General features: G+C 44.1%; 1 protein-coding gene and 1 long non-coding RNA gene across 2 annotated transcripts in view; one reads left to right on the forward strand and one right to left on the reverse strand.

The window, feature by feature from the left end:
- LOC149461706 (uncharacterized) overlaps positions 1-4,898 on the forward strand; it is a 94,336-nt gene extending 89,438 nt beyond the window's left edge. The window contains exon 2 of the long non-coding RNA XR_016312800.1: positions 4,640-4,898. This is a non-coding gene — a long non-coding RNA (uncharacterized LOC149461706). The remainder of the gene's footprint in view (positions 1-4,639) is intronic.
- RCAN1 (regulator of calcineurin 1) overlaps positions 1-25,939 on the reverse strand; it is a 138,404-nt gene that overhangs the window by 33,776 nt on the left and 78,689 nt on the right. The gene's annotated exons all lie outside the window — the stretch shown is intronic.

A 25,939-nucleotide genomic window follows, 5' to 3' on the forward strand; every position in this document is an offset into this window, starting at 1 on the left:
GTTTATAACCAAAAATTATAATTTTTAAACTTTTTTTTACATTTTTATTTTTTTTATTATTATTTTTTATTTATTTTATTTTTTTTACATACTGTCACCCTAGCAGTACAGTGTCACCATGGTGACACTGTACTACTTGTGGGGGGTGATGAAGATTTTTTTTTTTTTTGTAACAGTGATTGCTTTTACACCCATATAGGATGTAAAAGCAATCATTTCTCTTTCTCTCTGTCTGCATTCTTGCAGCCATTGAGAACTACTGAGTGAGCTGTGATTGGTCACAGCTTGTCACATGGTACAAGGCAGTTGTGAATAGCCTTGTACCATGTGACCTCTGTGATCATTCACAGATTTCACATGTAGTAAGCAATGATGTCACAAGTGACATCTTGCTTACTACTTTGCATGTGATCACTGATTGGCCAATCAGTGATCACATGATCGGGACCTCGTACAGAGGTCCCGTCCGACGATCGGTGTTTCACTGTGTCCGGAGGACACAGCGGGCACCGGATCGTGGTGCTGCGTGCTCCCAGGGAGCGCGCACAGCTAGAAAAGGCGGGTGCCGTTCATGAACGGCAACCCGCCCCTGGAGTGCCACCGCCCTGCCGTTTATAAACAGCAGGTGGACAGCAGGTGGTTAATCTTTTCTGCTTTAGTTACCTTTAGTCTCTTGTACTAGCTGGTTTCCCTGAAGGTGATGGTGACGTAGCCCCGGCCGCACAGATGACCCTTGGAAAGGCAACGTCACCAGTTCCTTCAGGGAAATCCCATAAATAAACTACGAGATCTCATGGTATTGTCATTTGCTTAAACACGCTTACAAAATTACAATCATTTGCTGGAAAAAACGTTTGCTATCGAGATCTCAAGGTAGGGTTTTATCCCCTATAGATGTCCTATGGTGCATGCTTGAGATGAAGCACATAACATGTGCAGTATCACAGACATAGCAATGTGGGAACTGGAACCTGGGCAGCACAGAGGAATGACAAAAATAGGTAAGTATGAAGAAAAAGCCACAAGGATACCCATATGGAAGAAAAATATATTTGAAATTTATTTTAAAAATAGTCTTCCCAAATATATTGACATATTTTAAAAATATATATTTTAATAAATATATTCTTCAGATTTTTTTAACATATAAAAAAGTCATTTTAACATATATTTTTACATATATTTGTAAATGCATTCCAAAAATGTAGATTTGTATGATTTGTATTTTAAAGACATACAGTATAATTGAAATGTATTTTTAACAATATTTTTCATATACTTTGTAATAAAAACACGTCAACATGCTATATATATATATATATATATATATATATACACACATACACATATATATATATACATACACACACACACTTGTTTTTGTGGGGGTTTTTTTTCATTTATTTATTTAAATATATTGAATATGGCAAAAATGGCAGCATTTCAAATATATGTCAATATATTTGGGAAGAATATTTTTTAAATATATTTCAAATATATTTTTCTTCCACGTGGGTAAGTTTGAGTGTTTATTTTCTCCCTATTCAAGTATACAGGTTTATATTGTAGGGACAAGGGGTGGAAAGTCCTCTATATACAAGTTGTGTGTACACTGAATGACACCTTTAAAGTATAGCGGAAAATATTTCCTGTTTCACTCAAAATTTCATCTTTGGGATGTGCCATCTATGACTTTCGTTCCTCACGTTAGAAGGATATTACTAAAGTTGCTGTTGGCTCTTCACACGTGCAGAGAAAGTGTATGAACCTGTACTGGCGGGAGGATGTCGGGTTACTCGTGCCAGAATATATGAGCAGCGCATGGAAACCACAGGCCCAGATCCATAGACCAGAACAAACCTGAACAACCACAATAAAACCTGATGAAATTGGCTGTAACGAGTCGCATTTTTGTCTAATTGTTATTTCAGAGAATTTTCAGGCCCGGGGGAGAGTTGTGTTTTATACATTTTACTCACCAGGGAAACCACACACACAGAAAACTCAAGAGTGTTAGCAGCAATAAAAAAAGACACACATAATAAAATGTTATCTCTATCTTCTCTGCTTCCATTCAGTGGACTTTTAGTGTAAATGTACAGGAAATTTATGACGTCAATCAAGAGAGAATCTAATCCCCTGGTGCCCATCCTATGGCCCTTTAGCACTTTCTGTGTGGCCCTCGAGACCCCTGCAGACAGAAATCTGTGTTTCCTCATTGCCCTGTTATAGTAGTGGTTTATAGCAGCCTTGTGTGTGATATGTCTCCTGCAGCATGCCCGCTGTCTCTAATAATCTCCTGTGTTACGTCCGCTGTCTCTGACCATCTCCTGTGTTACGTCCGCTGTCTCTGACCATCTCCTGTGTTTTGTCCGCTGTCTCTGACCATCTCCTGTGTTACGTCCGCTGTCTCTGACCATCTCCTGTGTTCCGTCCGCAGTCCCTGACCATCTCCTCTGTTCCGTCCGCAGTCTCTGACCATCTCCTGTGTACCGTCCGCAGTCTCTGACCATCTCCTGTGTACCGTTCGCAGTCTCTGACCATCTCCTGTGTTACATCCACAATCTCTGACCATCTCCTGTGTTACGCCCGCGGTCTCTGACCTTCTCCTGTGTACGTCCGCGGTCCCTGACCATCTCCTGTGTTACATCCGCGGTCTCTGACCATCTCCTGTGTTACGTCTGCGGTCTCTGACCATCTCCTGTGTTACGTCCGCGGTCTCTGACCATCTCCTGTGTTACGTCCGCGGTCTCTGACCATCTCCTGTGTTACGTCCGCGGTCTCTGACCATCTCCTGTGTTACGTCCGCAGTCTCTGACCATCTCCTGTGTTACGTCCGCAGTCTCTGACCATCTCCTGTGTTCTGTCCGCAGTCTCTGACCATCTCCTGTGTTCTGTCTGCAGTCTCTGACCATCTCCTGTGTTCTGTCCGCAGTCTCTGACCATCTCCTGTGCACCGTCTGCAGTCTCTGACCATCTTCTGTGTTACATCCACGATCTCTGACCATCTCCTGTGTTACGTCCGCTGTCTCTGACCATCTCCTGTGTTACGTCCGCTGTCTCTGACCATCTCCTGTGTTACGTCCACGATCTCTGACCATCTCCTGTGTTATGTCCGCTGTCTCTGATCATCTCCTGTGTTACGTCCGTGGTCTCTGACCATCTCATGTGTACCGTCCGCAGTCTCTGACCATCTCATGTGTACCGTCCGCAGTCTCTGACCATCTCCTGTGTTACGTCCGCGGTCTCTGATCATCTCCTGTGTTACGTCCGCGGTCTCTGGCCATCTCCTGTGTTACGTCCGTGGTCTCTGACCATCTCCTGTGTTATGTCCACAATCTCTGCCCAACTCCTGTATTATGTCCACTGTCTCTTAAAGGTATGTTGATGAATGTAAAGTTCTGCAGTTGGGGGCTAAAAATATGCATGCATCATACATACTAGGGGGGGGGGGGTACAACTGGGGGAATCAATGGTGGAGAAGGATCTGGGAATAATGGCATGCAATGCCAAGCTGCGGTTTCAAAAGTGAGCAATATCCTCTCTTGTAATAAAAGAGGTATAGACTCCAGAGAGAGATATCATATTACCCCGGTACAAATCATTAGTAATACCTCATCTGGAATATGCAGTTCAGTTTTGGGCACCAATTCACAAAAATAATATTGGGGAACTGCTGGAGAAGGTGCAGAGAAGGTCCAGATCTAGTTCTTTAGTTAAACCTCATTTAGAATATTGTGTCCAGTTCTGGAGACCTCACTTACAAAAAGATATTGATAAGATAGAACGAGTCCAGAGACGGGTAACAAATGGTGAAAGGTCTGGGGGATAAAACATATCAAGAGCGACTTCAGGAACTTAACATGTACAATCTGGAGGAAAGAAGGGAAAGGGGAGACATGATTGAAACCTTTAAATACATCATGGGGGTGAATAAGGTTCAGGAGGGCAGTATTTTCAACATGAAACCAAAATCAAGAACACGGAGACATGACCTTCAGCTAACTGGAGGAAAGTTTAAAACTAATCTCAGAAAATACTAATTTACTGATAGCTGATGCTTGGAATAAACTTCCAGCAGAGGTAGTGAGCCAGTCAACAGTAAATAGTTTCAAACATGCTTGGCACAAGCATAGATCTATACTCAGACAAAAAGTTAAAACAACAAAAAACACACAAAAAAAAAAAAACACCCCCCCAAAAAAAAATTAAATAAAATACGAAAAAATAAAAACAGGTAGACTCTATGGACCACTCTTTCTTTTTCTGCCGTCACTTTTCTATGTCTTGATGTAATATTCACATCAAGTCCACCTCTTTTACTGCAAAACGCAACAGTTTCTAAACACAGGGAAGGATGCCAGCCTATATGCAGAGTATCTGGTTGACTCCAGGCGAGCATATGTTTCGAGATTCATCCAAACTTTTCAAACAGGAAAATGAATATGTATATTCTGAGCCGCCTAATATGCCCAGTACCATCATACTCTGCAGCACTTTACAGGGAACTCAAAACATACATCAGTCCCTGCAGCAGAAGAGCTTTCACTCCAACATTTACACTAAAAATGTAAAAAAATTAAGATAAATTTAGATAGAAATTAACTATTAGACCATTGTTTTTTTGTTTTTTTTTTAGGTGGAATCCTGCAGAAACATGGAGAAAATTTTGAGCGCCAGGTTCCATTCCCAGCGCAACCCATTCCCAAGACCATGATGCTGCAAGGCTGGCGTGGTAGCCAATGCTGCTGTAGATCAGATATAAATTTTTTGCATTCCTCATATGGAAATATATGATATTAAAGCTCAGGAAAGATACAACAAAAGTATTACTAAGAGCAGAAAACCAGCCCTACATAAAATATATGCTCAATGTATAGTAAACAAATAAAGCAGGACGTTTGCATGTTGAAATGTTTTGACCAAAACACAAATGTATCTGACCCGGCCTACGGAAAATCCCGACCACGTACTGATACAAGTTGAGAACAATTCTATGCTTGGGGTAAAATAACACACTTCAGTAAATATTTACATACAGATCTCCGAAGGTGATAAGGTGGTTTATATTTACTTGTAAAGAACACGGCGTTTCATGTACATTTTTATTACTATTGTGAACACAGAAAAGTAACAAGTCACGGAATAAATGTCAAACCTTGTCTGGAAAGTGATCGCCTGAACTTCGAACAATATTAAAGCTGGCCGTGCATGGAGCACATTTCAACCTGTTCCTGGTGAATTTCAAAAATTGGAGACAGATACCACGATAGAAAAATCCAAAGATCCAGACAGAAAGTTGATGGTTGAACAGCGCCTGCATCTGATTGGATGGGCAGGTATTTTCACAACCGGTGACACAAACAAAACAGAAGACAGCACAGGCCTAGGGCATTACCATCAACATCTTAAAGCAGAGATCTAGACTCCCCCCAAAAAATTAAAAGTCAGCAGCTATAAATATGTAGCTGCTGACTTTTAAAATAAGGACACTCACCTGTCCAGGGATCCGGCCATGGCTAAGACACTCACCTGTCCAGGGATCCGGCCATGGCTAGGACACTCACCTGTCCAGGGATCCGGCCATGGCTAGGACACTCACCTGTCCAGGGATCCGGCCATGGCTAGGACACTCACCTGTCCAGGGATCCAGCCATGGCTAGGACACTCACCTGTCCAGGGATCCGGCCATGGCTAGGACACTCACCTGTCCAGGGATCCGGCCATGGCTAGGACACTCACCTGTCCAGGGATCCGGCCATGGCTAGGACACTCAACTGTCCAGGGATCCGGCCATGGCTAGGACACTCACCTGTCCAGGGATCCGGCCATGGCCAGGACGCTCACCTGTCCAGGGATCCAGCCATGGCCAGGACGCTCACCTGTCCAGGGATCCAGCCATGGCCAGGACGCTCACCTGTCCAGGGATCCAGCCATGGCCAGGACGCTCACCTGTCCAGGGATCCAGCCATGGCCAGGACACTCACCTGTCCAGGGATCCAGCGATGGCTTTGGGTGCAGGCGCCATCATCTTGAATAAGGGAAACCAGCAATAAAGCCTTGAGTCTTCACAGCTGGTTTCCTACTGCGCCTGCGAAAAGCGTGCTACGTTTTGTGAATGGTCCCTGCAGTCTTCTGGGACCTAAGAAGTGTCCCAGAAGGCTGCAGGGAAAGGAGGGGGAGCGAGATTCTGGCTCAGATCACCGCGGTGCATCTGACCAGAAGTTGGAACATATCAAACCAGTTACCCGCTTCCCTCTCTCCCCCCCCAAAAAGAGCCAAATGTGGCGTATGAAGGGGGGGGGGGGGGTGCATACAAGTGGAGCTTCTCTTTTTGGATGAAGTTCCACTTTAAAGTATAACTAAAGGCAAAACTTTTTGGTGATGGATTAAAACCCCTGTCAGTTTTTATTGCTGTCTGTGTCCCCGTTAGGGAGATTCACCCTCTGTATGTGTCCTGTTTACCATTAACATCAAAAGTGAAAGTAAAAGAAACCCCAAAACTTGGGTTGTCTCCAGAAAAGTAATAGAGAGGAAATCTTCCAATGGGGACACTAGTTCTGGTGATCTGGGGATCCCCAAGGAATTCCACTCATTTTCAAGGACTTCCTCTCACTTCCTGTTTTGGCTATAGGGCAGGACGTAAAGGAAAATCTCCCCAATGGGACATAGAACAAAAAATAAACTGCCAGGGGTTATAACCCTCCCTTACCTTATCCAAAATGGAAAAAAAATGTTTTGCCTTTAGTGCTAGTTTAATAGGAAATAAAAACGAGTTCATACTCACAACAGCCCAAACAATGTTGTACGGGAAACAAAATGGGATTCCAGAAGATGGCACTCACATGGTCCTAACATGAATATAACTATCTGCTGACGTGTTTCGAGGGGCATGCCCTCGTCTTCAGAGCAAACACAACTGGTGGCACTAACTGTCAGAATACAATAGCAGCAGCAAGAGATTCCTAGATCCACACTGAATGGAGGAATCCAATACATTCAAATGAAAAAAATCTGATTGGAAAAACCTCCGAGGTGGAGAGGCAGTCAGATGATGTCACACTCTCCGCCTCATCCAATCAGAGGAAGCCTTGTGTACATTGATAAAAATTCAAGACTTCCTCCGAATGGCTAAGTAGCACTCAGCCCAACTCAATTTTGCTCCGGCAGCAAACCAGAAGCTTCCCATGAATGTTACCAGAACATGGAGCTACTTACACGGCCGTGAACATTTTTACATTTTGTGTCCTGGCATTCCACCCGTGCTGCAAAATGCAAGAAAATGGGTGAAGAAGGCCAGTCGGGACTTTGCCAGCTTTGGTTTTCTTAATGGAAAAAAATAAAAAATTACGACTTGATAAGCTCCTGTGTAATCTGGCCCAACATTATGATAGGACATTTACTTACTGGGTGTTTTCAAAAATTCTGACAACTCCCTACACCCAACACCATCGGAAAATATTCCACTAAGTACATGTCAGCTGCCTGTATCGCCTGCTAATCTGCAAATACAATTGCCCTTTTTAACATTTCTTAAATGACTCGGCACACACCTCCCTCCTGCATGACAATATATAATTGTACATCGTCTGGATGGAAGAGCTGACCTCAGCCAGTATGTTCAGATACCTGTGTCATTACAGAGATTGGCGGCTGCAGTGATTTTCCATTCAGGTAGAACCAGAAACACTCACAGTGCAGTTATGTGATGAGTAGGGTTTTATCCGAGACATATAGGGAAAATATTCTTGGATGACTAAAAAGCACCGCAAAGAAACCAACTGGAGGAACTGCAGTCTTACATCAAGTACCCCAAAAATTATTTAAAAAAAAAATAAAAATAAATATCCTGCTGCATGACTGTTGGACTTGCAGAATGCCGAGGCTGATACTTACCCCTAAGCCATAAAAACCACCACCACCCTTCAAAAACCTTCCCCACCCAAATGACCACGCGACTCTCTTTCTGGTGTAAAAACCGGCCATAGCAGCCGTTTATTTAACATAACTCAACATAACACTTCTTACAGTAAACTTAATTAATACCTGACAGTAAGATCCCAACCGGGTCCAAGGTCTTCAAAGGCACCATTACTCCCATCACAAACTCGGCTGTATCTGACACCCAATGAAAGGCCCCCAGCCGCTACTACACCGCCTCAGGGACAATACTACAGTTACTTAGTCCCAGATACAGCCAATGAACTCCCACATTACCAACCTGACCTTATAGTTGGGAAGGGACACCCATACCTACGATGGGCCCAACCCATAATTCACCAAATTGTCACTCCAACACCGCCTTCAAAGACCCATCGACCCCTGCCGGCTGCCATGACAAAAACAAACAAACAAACACCTCGGGACAGAAACAGCTGTCCTGAACAATGAACAAACTCAATAAACCCACACAAAACAAACACCACAAACAAACCAAAAAACCAAACAGCAAAAAACCAACAACAGGACAAACACAAAGGACAAACCATGACCAAACACATCAAACAAAATACACCCCGTGATAGCACAAGCTCAGACTGAACTCCGACAAGACCCAACCCCCCTTTTCAAATCCTGGCAAGACCACCCTTCAATGCTGCGTACTCCAATCAAGTAAGTAACCACCCCCTCCCATTTTCTCTTGCATAGACTCCCACCCAAAATACACGCTCCGCCTCGTCTGCACGCCCCAGTCATGCTGGCCCTCCCTTTTAGCTTCACTCAGTCCAGGCCTTGACTCTAAGACCACACAGCAACGTATAATTTTTAAACCCAGCTTTGGGAAATTTTAGAATTATCCTTTGCAGTGGTTTGAGCAATCCTCTGTTCCCTATGCTTCAGCGGTGGACTTAGCGTCATCATTTACAATGCAGGGCTTTGGACCCTGCATTGGTTTTGATGACGTCAGGACCTCAGACTGCTGCAGAGGAGAACATGCTGCAGGGACTTGTTCAGCAGCACAGAGGATCGGGTAAGTAATGCAGGCCATACATGAGTCAAAATTTGACCGATTTTTTGTCCGAATGAGATACATTGGATACATTGGATTTATTTAGCACCGTATTTGAGTGTATAGTACTGAACTGCATTTTGGGGGTTTTTTTTCGGACCTAAGAATAATCAGACGATTTTCGCTCTGCTAGTGGGTCAATGGCACCAGCCAATTTTCGTGGTTCCTCCCCTTTTCAGTGATCGGGCATGTTGGAAAATTCATGAAAAACGACCGATTTTCGACTCAATGATGGTCAAATCGTATGATTGTTTTTCCGAAAAGAATATGCGCATGAGCCGTGACCTGGAAGGAATAGAAGTTTCGCCTGTAGGAAATTTCTGTTCCGGAACAAAGGTCATAGCTGTTTAATGTCAACAAAGCATTACCATTATGGCAATTGTTCGTTTGGAGATGTTGCGGAGCATTGCCCTGCAATATAGTGTCGTTCAGACAGATTTTTCGCGCGTGCAAAACACTTACAATGTTCGTTCTGTCAGCCTCTCTGTATAGTGGGGGAGGGTCTGAAAGGTCAAGAATGACATCATTTCCTGTTATATGGGGTGAACTTTATGACTTGCTTGGCTGATTTTCGAAATCATCGATGGCACCATCGGATTGCTGAGCGAGCAACGTTTTCAATTTTCGGACAAAAAATTGTTCGAAATTCAGCCCACGTATGGCCTGCATAAATCTACCACTAGCTCTAAACAAGCAACTAAAGTAGAACTATAGGCACAACTTTTTTTTCATTTTGGATAGAGTAAGGGAGGGTTATAATCCCTGTCAGATTTTTTTGCCATGTGTCCCATTGGGGAGATTTCCCTTCACTTCCTGTCCCACAACCAAAACAGGAAGTAAGAAGAAATACCTGCAAATTAAGGTAAATTTTTAGTTCCGTGCAACTCGAAGCGGCAGCAAAATTCCTGGTCTTTCTGGGCATTGAGAAGCATGCAACCTTCTTCCACGATGCAATGCAGCAATTGGTCACTACACCTGAACACAGTCACATGACAGAGGGAGGTGACATCATCGCTTTTTGCGAGCTCCAATACAGCCATCACTGAGTATTATACAGTATCTGCACCGAAGGAAGGAGTGGTGGGAGAATGCTGTGAAGATAAGTAGAACAGAGTCCAGGAGTGGGCATTAAAGAGATCCTGTTATTTTTTCTCTGTGAATGGTGACTTGCATATCAGTCATGTCCATTATATTAGCTGTCAGGGTGGATAAAATCTCGTGATTTCAAAAAAATCAGATTTTTTTTATTTAAATCGGATTTTAAAAAATCAATTTTTTTAATTTAAATTGGATTTTTTTAATTTAAATTGGATTTTTTTTAAATAAAATGCTTTTTGAGGAAAATATATTACCATCCAAAGGTTATTCCATCATGAAATAAAGATTCGTTTTTTAATTATGTAGAATAAGGCTGTATATGTTTAATTTCTTTGGTAAATAAATTCCATTAACCAGTTGCCGACCGCAGATAGCCGAATGACGGCTAAACTGCGGCCGGCCAGTTCTGAGTGGACGTCATATGACGTCCCCCCAGAACACGCTCTGGGGCGCGCACCCGGCAATCTCCGTGATCGCTGTGTCCTACGGACACAGCTGATCACGAGATGTGGTAAAAGGCCGATCATACCGGCCTTTTACCACGTGATCAGCGGTGTCCAATGACACGCTGATCACAGGGAAATGCAAGTGCCGGTTCTCGGCTGCACTTTCCTCACGCTGTCAGATCGTGAGGAAAGTACTGCCGAGAACCGGCAGTTGTCAGAGCGGGGATCGGCACCGATCATCAGGGCACTGATGATCAGTGCCCTGATGATCGGTGCCCAGCAGTGCCACCCGCAAGTTCCGCCCACCTGTGCCCAGCAGTGCGCCCACTAGCTCCGCCCACCTGTGCCCAGCAGTGCACCCACCTGTGCCCAGCAGTGCACCCACCTGTGCCACTCTGCAGTGTCACACACCTGTGCCCAGAAGTGCCACCTACCTGTGCCCAGCAGTGCCACCCACCTGTGCCCACCAGTGCCACCCACCTGTGCCACCCACCTGTGCCCACCCACCAGTGCCACCCACCAGTGCAGCCCAGCAGTGCTGCCAGTCAGTGCCACCAGTCAGTGCCCAGCGGTTGTGCCAGTCAGTGCCGCCAGTCAGTGCCCAGCAGTGATGCCAGTCAGTGCCATCTTACAGTACCCATCATCAGTGTCACCTATCAGTGCTGCATATTAGTGCCGCCTATCCGTGACACCTCATTAGTGCTGCCTATCAGTGCCGCCTATCCGTGACACCTCATTAGTACTGCCTATCAGTGCCCTTTAGTGCTGCCTATCAGTGTCCATCAGTGCCGCCTATCAGTGCCCATCAGTGCTGCCTCATCAACGCACATCAGTGAAGGAGAAAAAATACCTGTTTGAAAAATTTTATAATAGAAACAAAGAAACTTTTTTTTTTTTTTCAAATTTTCTGCACTTTTTTAATTTATAGCGCAAAAAGTAAAGTGCCCAGTGGCGATTAAATACCACCAAAAGAAAGCTCTATTTGTGAGAAAAAAATGATCAAAATTTCATTTGGGTACAATGTTGCATGACCGCGCAATTGTCAATCAAAGTGCGGCAGCGCTGAAAGCTGAAAATTGGCCTGGTAAAGAAGGGGGTATAAGTGCCTGGTAGGCAAGTGGTTAATCCATTCACAATGTCATGCTCTTCCAGAGGTTTTTGTAAGATTATTGGGCAGTTTCTCTGCCTACAAGATATTATCACAGATGTTGGTTTACTTTTGCAGTTCTCAAAACTGAATTTGACTCAGCGGAGATCACATGCCTCTTCTTCACAGCAAAAATGTTATAACATGAACAGAGTTAAGAAAAAGACCTTCATCCTAACTTCTACAAACCTATGAATACAGAATCAACCCCTTCAGTGCTAAGTTTCAAGAAGTTCAGTGAATAGAAGAGAAACAATATTTTTCTGATTGTTTGGAGTGGAATAGATCTGCACAAGAAGAAAGTGAAACTAAGTGTGAGGAAGAAGGGGCTGACAGTCTAAGTTTCTGAAAATATATATATTTTGTTTAGCCAAATTAGTTAACAAACATGGATGTTTAAGCAAATAATATATGCTGGAATGTTATTGTTTCAGTTGAATAAATCTATTTAAATTGTTATTATTAAGGTAATGATTATTTTTCTCCTTCCTAAGTACAACAGAAAAGTTGTCCAAATATGAATGATTAACCTATTAAACTGGGGATAAAAAACTAATATGAAAAGTTGTTATTCTAAAAATCTTCATCTACTTGTATATTAAAGTTATACCAGCAAGAATTAGTCTTTATGTAGAAAACTAGGATTTACATCAAGCCTTACTGACTAGTGATTTAAATCAAATCCACCCTGTTATCTAAATGGGAGTTACACTTGAAATGTCTTGACTGTGGCAGAGCACTCTAGTGTTCTCAGACGCTATCAGCACAGCGTGGCCCCGAGAAGAGACTATTTTCATTCCAATGGATATCAGTCTGTGACTTAGATCTGTCTACCTCTGGTCAGGGGAGTCTCCAAATATGGATCAGCCAAACGTCAGACTAACCACAACCTGCATACATTTGCAGAAGGGGCAACAAATCAAGAGAAAATGCTCGATTCCACCGAGGAGTTCAGTTATTCCCAACCATTGCAAATAAACTCTACATCAAGGCGTGTACAGGATGGTCCTTCTCCCCATAAAGATGGCTTAGAGCATAACAAACAAGCAATGTGACCATCTATGATACAGGCCATACAGTAGACCCAACGAGCCCTTTTCAAAAAAGAAAATTTTTTGCAATAAAAAGACAGTATGAACAACACATAGGAGTCGATTTACTAAAACTGGAGAGTGCAACTCTGCACAGGAACCAATCAGCTTCCAGGTTTTACTGCCAAAGCTTAATTGAACAAGCTGAAGTTAGAAGGTGATTGGCTACCATGTACAGCTGCACCAGATTTTCCACTCTCCAGTGTTAGTAAATCCACTCCATAGTGTGTCACCGAGGTGGCCTCTGCCCTTCTTTACATCACTTCACCCTGTGTGCCCGCCCCACAGTAGTGTCCTTTGCACCCCCCCAATAATGTCTTCTGCCCCCTTCACATCACCTTCCACTGTAATGTCCTCTACCCCCTTCAGATCACCCTCTAGCACTGTAGTGTCCTCAGCCCCCCTCATGGCAGTGTCCTGTGCCCTCCCCAAATCATTGTCGTCTGTTCCCCCTTCTCCCCCCCCTTCCCCTATAGTGTCATCTGCCCCACATAGCGGTGTCCTGTGCCCCCAACCCCAAGTGTTCTCTGTTGCTCTGCCCCCCAAAGCAGTGTCCTCTGCGTCCCTTTCCCATCCCCCAAACAATATCCTCTGTCTCTTTCACATCAACCCCTCCTCCACCACCACTGTAGTGTCTTCTGCAGTGTTCTCATTCCCTCCTCACAGTGTCCTCTGTCCCCTTCACATCATCCTCGACCTCCCCCCCCCCCAGACACAACCTCCCAGACACAAACACACAGATGTTTAGTTAGCTTTCTCCTACCGGGCAACATTGGTACAGCAGAGCGGAGAGCGGGAGGCAGCATAGTGCTGGATGGAGGGTGGGAGCTGCCACAGTTAACTTTTTATAATAAGAAGCTGGTGATTGGTTGCTAGGCCACCCAGTGTCCAAAGGATCATTCACCTGCTGGTTAACTCAAAAAGTTAACTAGAGGCAGCTCCCACTCCTGTCCTCCATCCAGCACTGTGCTGCCTCCCACTCTCTGCAATGCAGTGAAGATGACAGTGCCGCAGGTGGGGAGAGAAGCAGGGCTGTGTTGATGGCTACCTATTGGCTGCTTGTGGTCAACCGGTAGATTGTGACAGCTTGCCATCCCTCATAGCCATTTTCACCCCTCCAGAAGCCTGATTGAAAAACTCCCACAGCCAGGTTCCTTCATCCTGTCCTTTTGCTAAGATGTTGCTATGGTGCTTCAGCCAATGCATCAGCCTTTAATGCCTTTTCTAAATGTATTCAATGTCTCATCTGCAATAAAGAACCTGCCTGTTTGCAATTTTTTTGTTTAGCCTCCAGTTCCTCTTTAAGGCTACCAATATACAGCCCAAAAACAAGCAATGTTCCTAAATTGATAATCAGTTTCTGATCTACCCATTTTCCATAACAAGTACGTAAGGCAATCAGGGTGTCCATCATGGCACAATGGAATAGTTAAGTTAGCTAAAAAAAAAAAAAAAAAAAAAGAAAATCTCCATAGCAGCAGGTCACAATTGGTGCAAAAGAGTGAAATAGAAAGGTAGATCATCTGTGTCTTGATCTCTCAAATTGCAGCAAGATCCTGTACTTGAAGACGATCCTGCAGGATGGCCAGTCATCTTCTTTCATGTCATTCCTTGACAAATACTTGCCATCTATGGCAAGACCAAAGCTGGCCAGAATCACTGCAATTTTATAGAATGACTGAACTACTAAACTTCCAATTCCTTTTTTCACAATGCAAGTGAAGGCATTAAAGGTGGTTTTGATAAACCACACAGAGAGGATGGAGGAGAAATATAAATGAGGAGGAAAAATCCAAATCACTTTTGACAAAATGGCTGAAGTTTTTTGGTTCAACTGGTTGGTTACAACGCAATTGAAGACAAGAGGGTTAGGAGGGCCCCAGGGAGCTTACAATCTAAAATGGAGGGGCAAGTGATACAAAAGGCAATAACTATGAAGGAGTTGATGCAGGATAGGCTTCTCTGAAAAGATGGGATTGTCTAAAGGCAGACAGAGTAGGAAATCCGTACAGGTTGGGGTAGGCAGTATAAGACAATCGAAAAGGTTCTGGAGATAAGTAATGGTGGAGATGATGAAGGAGTTATGGAGCAGAAGGTCTTGGAAGGAACAAAGAGGAAGGTTTGGAGGATATTTTGAGATGATATAGCACAGGACAGAGTTGGGGACACCATTTTGTGATGCTGTAAGTATTTTGAATTTTATTCTTTGGGCGACTGGAAGCCATTGGAGGGAGTGGCAGAGAGGGCGATAGATAATTAGCAGTTGGTAAGGTGGATAAGCCTGTCCACATCATTCATAATAGACTGAAGGGAGACTAGCCCTAGTAGAGGTAGGGCAATGAGAAGTCTCCATAGTGGAGGTGACCAATAACAAGGGAGTGTTTTGGAAATGTTATGAAGGTGAAGGCTATACAATTTGGACAGTGATTGGATGAAATGTATTGTCCAGTTTCAACTTCACAATAAATTGTGGCGGCTGATCGAACCTGGTAGATTGCCTGGTTTCTAGCAGTTGCTTCTCGGTGAATGGAAACGAGATGGAATGAATAGAAAATCGCCATGAGTATGGTTAGCTTTGGAGTAAGCACAAACCAATTCACACACAGAGTATGTCATGGAACATTTCGCCACCAATCTTTATTACTATCGCTGTTATAAATACACACAATATTATTTTATGGATACTCCTGTAATAAGGTTTGTACTTGAATTATCGCTGTTGTAAAGGCACACAATATTATTTTATGGATACTCTCTTAGGAAGGTTTATAAATGAATCACCTTGATTCAACCAATTCTATGTCTGTTTAATTATGGCAAACAAGTAAAACAGGTTTAAGCTGTTTCTACAAGAGAATGTTTCCATAGGTCCACAATAGTATTTATCGGCTCAGTAAGGCTAGAAGTACAAACAGTTCGGGGAGGGAGATAGACACAAAGAACTTTTGGAAATGATCCTGTATACGCACGGTTATTGTGTAACTGGATGCTGCCACTTGGGGTGACACTATTCAGAGTTAAATACCAGGACAGGTCAGACAGAAGGGAGGCATTTGTCAACACGGGTGATAAAAGAGTGGAAAAATAATTATACGAGGATTGCGACAAGGGTCATACACGTGTCAGCCAGCCCAATACTAACCGACTTTCCAAAACAATGAAGCAGAATCAATAACTGTTAATAATAGACTTGTGAAGCATTTTAAATGACGTGAAACTTTGGTTCAAAGGATAAAAATCTGTCCAAGTATGTATTGTTCACTCAAAAAAGTCCCTTCTATTGTTCTCAGCCTCCGCCAGATTTCTTTTTTTTACTGCAGTGATTTGACTTTCTGTTAGAGAGTGGCTACATTCGTTCTCCATAGTCCGCTGTATGTAGGAATGTAACCACCCTGTCTTGCTCCATCCGAGATGGACTGTAGAATATGGGATTTGTAGTGCACATAGAGCAGTGCACATAATCCAACCAAACTGAAGTGAGGGAGGAAAACGAAAAGTTGAGGACATTACATGGAGGTAGAAAAAACACAGTATGAAACAATTTAATTGAAAATTAGAAAACAGGGCCATTAAGTAGTGTCACTTTAAGGGCTCATGCACATGGACATACAACGCAAACTGAAGGCGTATTTCTGCGTACAGCTGCCTATAGTAGTAAATGAATGTATGTGGCTGTGCACTGGTTTACGCTGCTACCCGCAACCCTGAACGCAGATAGTCTGCATCCAGGAGTGAGCGTCTTTGTGCAAGTAGCGGCGTGAACCCATGTGGGTGCATTGGACACCCTGGCTGCCGTTGTGCTACATGCTGGGTGTCAGGTGCACTCCCATGACCTTAATGAGGGGTGGGCTCCCTCAGGTTCACCTGCCTTGTTTCTATCCATTTAAATGCATGTGCCTCCATTGTGAGGACTCTCAAGATTTATAGAGTTAGGACCACAGATACTCAGGGTGCCATGATGTGGCCCCGTGGCTTACGTATGTATTTGCAAATGTGTGCTAACTAAACCCCTGTTTTTAAACACATGTTCTTAGACAGGTTAATTTGGTTTTTGATAGTTGGCTAACTGGCTGGCAGTTTGAACGGTCTTTCTTATCCCCCTCTTTTGATAAGTTATACTTATCCATGTTCCTTGCCGACAATAGCCATTATTAGACTGGGGTAGGCTGGCAAGTTGAACTGGATAGTCCCATTTTTTACTTTGTGACGCCTTCCATGTTCACTGTTTAAAAAGACAGTTATAGACCTGGGTAGGTGACCAGTTTTTTCTTTGTATGTGAACCCATGTAAGCCAAATGCTGCCATTCATTACTATGGCTGGCTGTACGTCGCAGCTGAGTATCCCAGCACAGAATACCTGAAAGTTATGTTATAGGGTCCTTAAAGAGGAATAAAAGTCGAATCCTAATTATACTTAATCTGCTCTGACACCCATTCTAAGCCTATTGTAACTACCCTGTAAAGCAGGATTCTCCAAACTATGGCCCTCCAGGTGTTGAGGAACTGCAAGTCCTATGAGGCCTTGCAAGACTCTGACAACCACAGGCAAGACGGGACTTCAACAACTAATAATCAACAATAATAATATAACCATCAGTCCCTTCCCTCATGCCAGGGTACTAGGTGTAATCCTAGACTCCCATCTGTCCTTTCAGCCCCAAATCCAATCACTGTCCAAATCTTGTACACTTCACCTCCCCAACATCTCCAAGATACGCCCGTTCTTAACCTCTGAAACTACTAAGCAACTTATTCACTCCCTTGTTATATCTCGCCTTGACTATTGTAACTCCCTCCTCATTGGCTGACCTCATCGCAGGCTATCCCCTCTTCAGTCTATCATGAATGCTGCTGCCAGACTTATCCAGCTTACTAACCGTTCCATATCTGCCATCCCTCTCTGCCAATCCCTCCACTGGCTTCCCATTGCCCAACAAATAAAATTCAAAACATTAACAATAACATATAAAGCCATTTATAACTCTGCTCCCAATTACATCACCAATCTTGTCTCCAAATATCACCCAAACCGTCCTTTCCACTCCTCGCATGACCTCCTGCTCTCTAACTCCCTTGTCTCCTCCTCCCATGCTCATCTCCAGGACTTCTCCAGAGCCTCTCCTATCCTCTGGAACTCTCTACCCCAATCTATCAGACTAGCGCCTACTCTGCCCACTTTTAGGCGATCTCTGAAAACCTATCTCTTCAGAGAAGCCTATCCTGCCTTTGGCTAATAACGGAAACTTCCATTCCTCCTACCAGTCCATCCCCCACAGTTATTACCTTTTGTACCACCAGCCCCTCCCTCTTAGATTGTAAGCTCCTAACCCTCTTGTATTGAACTGTATTGTCTCCCGTTATATTGTAAAGGGCTGAGCAAAAGGTTGGCGTTATATAAATTCTATATATTAACAATAATAATAACAGCTGGAGGGCCATAGTTTGGAGAGCCCCGCTGTAAAGGAAAGAAGTCTATACTTACCTATGCTAAGGGCACTCCGGTCCATTCTCATGATTTCTCCAGCAGCCAGTTTCTGGGAAGAGGAGAGATTGCAAACAAAGGCTGCAGAGCCCGGATGATGATGTCACCCCTAGGCTTACTATGGGGCATCTGTTGTCGGCTATCCTCCCTCTACACAGAAGCCACTGCTGACAGCTGATCATGTTATTGGACCGGAGAAGCCTCAGGGTAGGTTAAGTATAGACATGTTTCCTTTCACAGGGTAGACAGAATAGGCTTAGAATGGGGGTGGGAGAAGAATTAGGTATAGTTACGATCAGGGCTTTTTTTTCAATGGGAACATGGGGGAACGCAGTTCTGGCACCTCCAGCACTGAATGTATATATGACAAGGGGTTCTGGGGTGTGCTGGAGGGTGTATTGATGCTGGCAGCTGGGGGATCTGTTGTTGGTGGAGAGGATCTATTTTTGCATGGTAATCTATTGTTGCTGGGGGTTGACTTAAGTTGCTGGAAAGGATCTACTGCTGAAGAAGGGGTCTATTGTTGCTGGCTGCTAGGGGATCTATTGTTGGTGGAGGTCTATTGTTGCCAAGTTGGTCTACTGTTTTGGTAGCGGATCTGTTGTTGCTGGTGGGGGGGAGGGTTCAGTTGTTGCTGGAAGTGGGATCTATTGTTGAGGAAGGGGTCTATTGTTGCTGGCTGCTGAAGAGACTATTGATGCTGACTGCTGGGAGATTTGTTGTTGATGGAATGGTATTTTGTTGTTGAGGCCCATTGTTGCCAGGGGACCTATTGTTGCTTAGTGGCTCTGGTTCTGGGGAGGATCTATTTTACTGCTTTTCTTGTTATTAACAAATTCCGTACAAATTACTTTGCACCACAAAATGATTCTCTAACAGGGGCGGTACTGGGAGGTGGGTAGGGGGTGGAAGGAAGGGGCTGTGTTCAGAGGAGGGTAGGGGGCGGAGACAAGACGTGACTCAGAAGGGGGAAGTTCCTGCACCTATTCTCTGAGGAAAAAAAGCCCTGGTTAGGATTGGACTTGAATTCAATTTTAAGGAACCCCATGACAAATTTGTAATCAGTACATATTTTACATAGGTGCTCTGTCCCCAACAAGGACACAATAATACATCTTAAAGGATAACTCCACCTTTTAGACCATGTTACATCCATATTTAAGGTATACCATGCTTGCAAGCAGAGCCCCCCCCCATCCCCAAGTCGCCCCCCACCCCATGCATGACAGCATGCGGGCACTTTTCCCCTGGAGGCAGCTGTCACTTTAGAATTTTGCACAACTTGTGAACGGTTTCATCCACACAGCCACGTTATTTGTTCAGGGAGATCTGCAAATGAATAAACTACAGGTCCCATCTTCCACTGCAGAAGACGGACTTCTGGTTCTCATTGTGATTATCGAACTGTAGTCCATTGACACTTCCTCCATCTCAGGAACTGAAAGTCTGTATCTCAGTACAATCAAGCAGCTGGAGGAAGAACCTGCAGACTTGTGTACATTGCACCATCTGATGTGATCATGGATACAATGCATTTCAGGTTCATTTGTAAAAAAAAAAATATATATATATATATATATTATCTATCTATCTATCTATCTATCTATCTATCTATCTATCTATCTATCTATCTATCAATGCACTTTTATTTATTCTAATGATAAACATTACAGTTGTGACATGTCAGGGATTTATTCATAACCTAGCCTTAAAATGAATCCCTAAACGAAGTCTTAAAGCTGAAATTTAGGTATGGCAATTTTTACACAGTTACACATACATATGTGTCATACCTGTAGGTTCTCCAAAGAAGCTGGGTGTCCCTGTTTTAGACATCGCTACTCCAGTGATCTCCACTACCTTCCGGATCCTGTGGCACCGGTACCAGTAAGGCAGGCATGTCCAAAGTCCGGCCCGCGGGCCATTTACGGCCCGAGGGTCGGTTTAATACGGCCCTCCATCTCAGTGTGTCAGTGTGTCTTATGGAGCGAATATGGAGCGGCCGGTCCGGTATTTCCACCGCGGCCGTGTCAGAATACCGGGCCGGCCGCTCAGCTCTGCAGCGGGACCTTACCTGTTCCTCTATCCAGCGGCGCGCTGTCTTCCCGGCTTCTGTAGTGTGGGCGCTGGGCATGACAGCCGGGTGCCAAGTGCGCATGCGCAAGAAGTGCTTTTTGTGAATGGTAAGGCGGTACATGGGACACATGACAGATCCCAGAAGCCGCCGGACCAATCACAAAGCGCAAGTGCTTCTCGCTCATGCGCACTGGGCACCCGGCTGTCATGCCGAGCGCCATTACAGAAGCCGGGAAGACAGCGCGCGGCTGGATCGAGGAACAGGTAAGATCAAAGAACAACTGCGGAAGTAAGAGCGGGTACCTGTCAAATTCAGGTACCCGCTCCCCACCTCCCCAAAGGTCAGCAGTCATCTGTACTGTCCGCAGTCTCTGGTCATCCCTGTGCTGTCCGCAGTCTCTGGTCATCCCTGTGCTGTCCGCAGTCTCTGGTCATCCCTGTGCTGTCCGCAGTCTCTGGTCATCTCCTGTACTGTGTCTGCAGTCCATTAGTTCAGAATTTTTTTTTTCCTGTTTTCTGCCTCTAAAACCTAGGTGCGTCTTATGGTCAGGTGCGTCTTATACGGCGAAAAATACGGTAACTTGGCATAAAATAATTTATTTGCATTTAATTGTAATGGATCAAAGAATGTTTGGAAAAATGTTCGGCCGTCCACCATGTTCACTTCATCCAATCTGGCCCTCTTTGAAAAAAGTTTGGACACCCCTGCAGTAAGGAAACACTTTGAACATTCTCAATGAATGCAAAGAGTTCTCTGATAGGACGAGGGTGTTGATGCCATGAACTCCATCTCATCTAATCAGAGACGCTTTGCATTCATCAACAAAATCCAAAGTGTTCTCTGAACGGTGCTCATGCCAAGCATGCAATCTCCTGTGTTCAGTATACAGCAGGGAGGTTGCTAGATATGTGCCAGAAATTTTGCTTTGGATGCATTCCTTCATTGAAGAATTTCATTTCATCATATTAGTTATGCTGAAGCAATTAGTTTTCGGAATTCATTTTGTACATCTGTTGATCCAGGTGGATCCGAAGAATTTTGCAGTTTTTCTGGAAGATTGCTATAAGGATTCGATATTGTCAGAAGTTAGTCCAACCCACCAAGAGATATGGTACAAGCTGTCATTCGAATAGTGGATTTAGCCCAGTGTCAGGCTGCTGGTGTCCCCATAGCTCAGATCTGGGACTCTGCTGGAAACACAGCAATCCTGGGGCAGCTTTGTAAAAAGCGTGACTGCCCCAGCAAAATCCGGGACAGTTGGCAAATATGTAATGCAAAATTATCATGGGGTCCCCCATATACCTGGGGTCACTGGGCAGTGTTCAGGCATTAGGACAGCCCTAATTGTACCTGCTGATCCTACCAGCCAAGCCTACAGCATCCCATTTCCTTTGATCACTAACTCTCCACTTCCAAATTCGGGGCAGCATCATCACCAAAGGGTCTAACTTATCAATGCATGACCACATCTAACCCTGTACCTTTGTCTGTCTCATATACAGTGAAGGAAATAAGCATTTGATCACCTGCTGATTTTGAATGTTTGCCCACTCACAAAGAAATGATCAGTCTAAAAATCGAACGGTAGGTATATTATAACACAGAGACAGAATAGCAACAAAAAATTCAAAAGAAATGCATGTCTAACAAATTGTGCACCGATTTACATGTGCATGAGGGAAATAAGTATTTGATCCCCTTCACAAAACATGATTTCATACTTGGTGGCAAATCCCTTGTTGGCAATCACAGAGGTCAGACATTTCCTGTAGTTGGCCACTGGATTTGCACACATCTCAGGAGGGATTTTGGCCCACTCCTCTTGGCAGACCCTCTCCAAGTCGTTAAGGTTTTGTGGCTGACGTTTGGCAACTCGAACTTTCAGCTCCCTCCACAGATTTTCAATCGGATTAAGGTCTGGAGACTGGCTAGGCCACTACAGGACCTTAATGTGCTTCTTCTTGAGCCATTCCTTTGTTGCCTTGGCCGTGTGTTTTGGGTCATTGTCATGCTGAAACACCCATCCACGACCCATTTTCAATGCCCTGGCTGAGGGTAGAAGGTTCTCACTCAAGATTTGAAGGTACACTGCCCTGTCCATCGTCCCTTTGATGCGGTGCAGTTTTCCTGTCCGCTTAGCAGAAAAACACCCCCAAAGCAGAATGTTTCTACCATCTTGTTTGACAGTTGGGATGGTGTTCTTGAGGTCATAGGCAGCATTCCTCCTTCTCCGAGTTGAGTTGATGCCAAAGAGCTGGATTTTGGTCTCATCTGACCACAACACTTTCAACTAGTCCTCCTCTGCATCATTCAGATGTTCAGTGGCAAACTTCAGACTGGCCAAACTTCGGCCTGGACATGTGCTCTCTTGAGCAGAGGGACCTTGCGGACACATTTCAATCCTTGTCGTCATAATGTGTTACTAATTGTTTTCTTGGTGACTGGTCCCAGCTGCCTGTAGATCATTGACAAGATCCTCACGTGTAGTTCTGGGATGATTCCTCACTGTTCTCATGATCATTGACACTCCACAAGCGGAGACCTTGCATGGTGCACCAGACCTAGGGAGACTGACCGTTGTTTTGTGTTTCTTCCATTTGCGAATGATTGCACCAACTGTTGTCACCTTCTCACCAAGCTGCTTGACTATAGTTTGGTAGCCCAGCCTTGTGTATGTCTACAATCTTGTCCCTGACATCCTTGGACAGCTCTTTGGTCTTTGCCATGGTGGAGAGTTTGGAATCTGATTGTTTGATTGCTCCTGTGGACAGGTGTCTTTTATAGAGGTAACAACATGAAATTAGCAGCACTTCCTTTAAGAGACTGCTTCTAATCTCAGCTTGTTACCTGTATGAAAGACGCCTGGTAGCCAGAAATCCTACTGAATGATAGGGGATCAAATACTTCTTTCCCTCATGAACATGTAAATCAGTGCATCATTTGTTAGACATGCATTTCTTTTGAAATGCTACCATTCAATTTTTAGACTGATCATTTCTTTGTGAGTGGGCAAACATTCAAAATCAACAGGGGATCAAATACTTATTTCCTTCACTGTAGTCTCACTTGAGACTGCAGAACACCTAGCAACTCATACAGATGTGCCAACTTATTAAAGCTCAACTCTAGGCAGGAAAAAACATTTTCTCGTGCAGTAGGGCAGTGCAAGAACTGCACAGCTCAACTGCTCATTTTGTCTAGGTGTGAAGAGAAAGCTTATACTGAGCTGATCCTCCACTCCACTGGAAAATGGCGCTCCCTCACAGTCCAGCAGTGGACTGTTCCTGGTCAATAGTGCTCTCTGAGCTTGATGGCGTCAGGAAGAGTCCACAACTCAAGACCGATAAAGTGCAAGGGTACCAGTCCAATCTTGTGTTGGGAGGATATGAGGATTAGGTAAGTTTATCTCCTTTCTCATCTTCCCTAGACAAAAACGAACAGTTAACATATGCAGTGCGGGCACAGTCCCACTGCATGGGAAAACTTTTTGGGGGGGCTTTAACATATGGCGCTAGTGGTCATGAGAGTTGCAGTCCATGTATAACATTAATAATTATTGGTTATTAATTATGTAAGCTCCCATCATGAGATGCAGTCTCCAGCGGGACAAATGCAAGGGACTCTGTAAAGGTGACTTATAATGGCTTTGTGAGAAGCATGTAGCTTCTTTTTTTGAATGGCGCAGGTCACTGATCCCCAGGCTATGGCCCTTTGAGTGGTCCACAGTAGGAAGGAGAGCACTTATTTCTAAAGGTCTAAATTGGCAGTGATCTCTAGCAGTCTCTTGTAACCTGTCCCCAGTCTCTGACTGTCTCCTGTAGTAGGGCAACAGTTTCTAATAGTCTTCTGTAGTATTGCATTTACTGATTATAGTGTGCAGCCCTTAAAGCGAAACTATACTTGCCTCCCATTGTGCTCTTGCAGCACCAACATTTTCGACAGGTCTTCTCTGGCTCTCTTAATTGGCCAAACTGGAATGCCGTAACACCCACTCATGCACACAAGAGTTCATTCCAGCACCAAGGTAGGCCTTGACTGTGCACTGAGCAGTCTCTAATGCAATAAAGAGCCTATATGCTCACAATTGTTTTTCTTTTTCAGTATAATCGCACTTTAGGAAGACCATCACTGCCATAGAGAATAATAAAGACTAACTAAATTAATTTTGCATATCTTGCGCTGAGATTATAGATGAAATCTCCCTTTGCTTCTGGCTGAAAAGCTGAGCCTACCTAGAGAACATGTGTACACCACATGGAATAGGTGATCTCATTCCAGATCAAAGTAAATAAGGAACGTAAGATTTCTGATGTCTTCTATGTGTCATTCTGGCCACTGAAGAACAAGGCCTACTAATGTGGGAGCCATGATCAATCGCTTCTTTGAAGTCAACTGCCCAACCCTTAATCCTTCTTCCATGTCCAGGATGGAAAGTCTATGGTACACCAGCAGAGTCAAGCAAGGACACCAAAACCGGCTAGCTACAGTACATTCTTGCCTGGGGAATTGACAGATACCCGTTTGATCTTGGAGAAGTCTATTTCTAACCACAGTAATGCCTCAGTTAACACTGCAACTGCAATTAAGGAATAATTACTTCATTGTTTCTTTTTTCCTCTTGCGGGAATTTTGTGAAGTGAAAATAGATATGGCTTTGTTCTCCGTCATTCCACTTGCTGAATATTTACAGGCTAGATGTCAGTGAGTTTATAAGTGACAAAGAAGGAACATTATGGTGGAATGACAAAACCAGGTTCACCAACTGCCCTGTATGTTGATCCTAGGTTAACGCAACACATGGTAACATAAATGCACTAACACTGCACAACAGCGTGAACGGGCCCCATAGATGTTTTCAAGTTTTTTTGAGTGTTCCATCCCTGCCCCAGAAGTGGAGATCAGTGATCCAGTACTACAGTCTGTGCGTACGTCACCCAATCCCCTAGTCATGATGTCATCACTTTACTGTAGTCTTCTGGATCATGAGAGGACTGCACTGTTTTAGAACCAATAGGAAGCATTTACCCAATGAAGGACCCTCCCATTCTGCAGTAAAGAGGAGAGGAAACTTAGGACCTTGCGAGTTTTGGCCGCAGTGGTTAGTTAGAGGGGGTAAAGCTGAACTCCAGGAAAAAAGATTAATGCACAGATGAAATGCATAGACAGGAGTGGTTTTACTTGCCAAAGAAATTGAATTTCAGTCCATCGATGCCCTTGCAGGCCCAGATCTAGGGGGTGCTGTGGAGGGCTGTCAATTGATGTATGGAAAACCCTGATGGGGACAACTGATATAAGGAGGAACTTTGATGGGGATAATTGATGTAAGGGGGTACCCTGATGGTGACACCTGATGTAAGGGGGTACTTTGATGAGAACAATTTTAGGTAAGGGGCACTCTGAGGAGGGCAACTGATGTAAGGAGACACTCTGATAAGGACAACTGATGTAAGGAGGCACTCTGATGAGGACAACTGATGTAAGGAGGCACTCTGATGAGGACAACTGATGTAAGGAGGCACTCTGATGAGGACAACTGATGTAAGGAGGCACTCTGATGAATACAACTGATGTAAGGAGGCACTCTGATG

Source organism: Staurois parvus, unplaced genomic scaffold, assembly GCF_062004578.1.
Source record: "Staurois parvus isolate SC_StPar_1 unplaced genomic scaffold, SC_StPar_1.0 ptg000195l, whole genome shotgun sequence".
Classification (NCBI taxonomy): Eukaryota; Metazoa; Chordata; class Amphibia; order Anura; family Ranidae; genus Staurois; species Staurois parvus.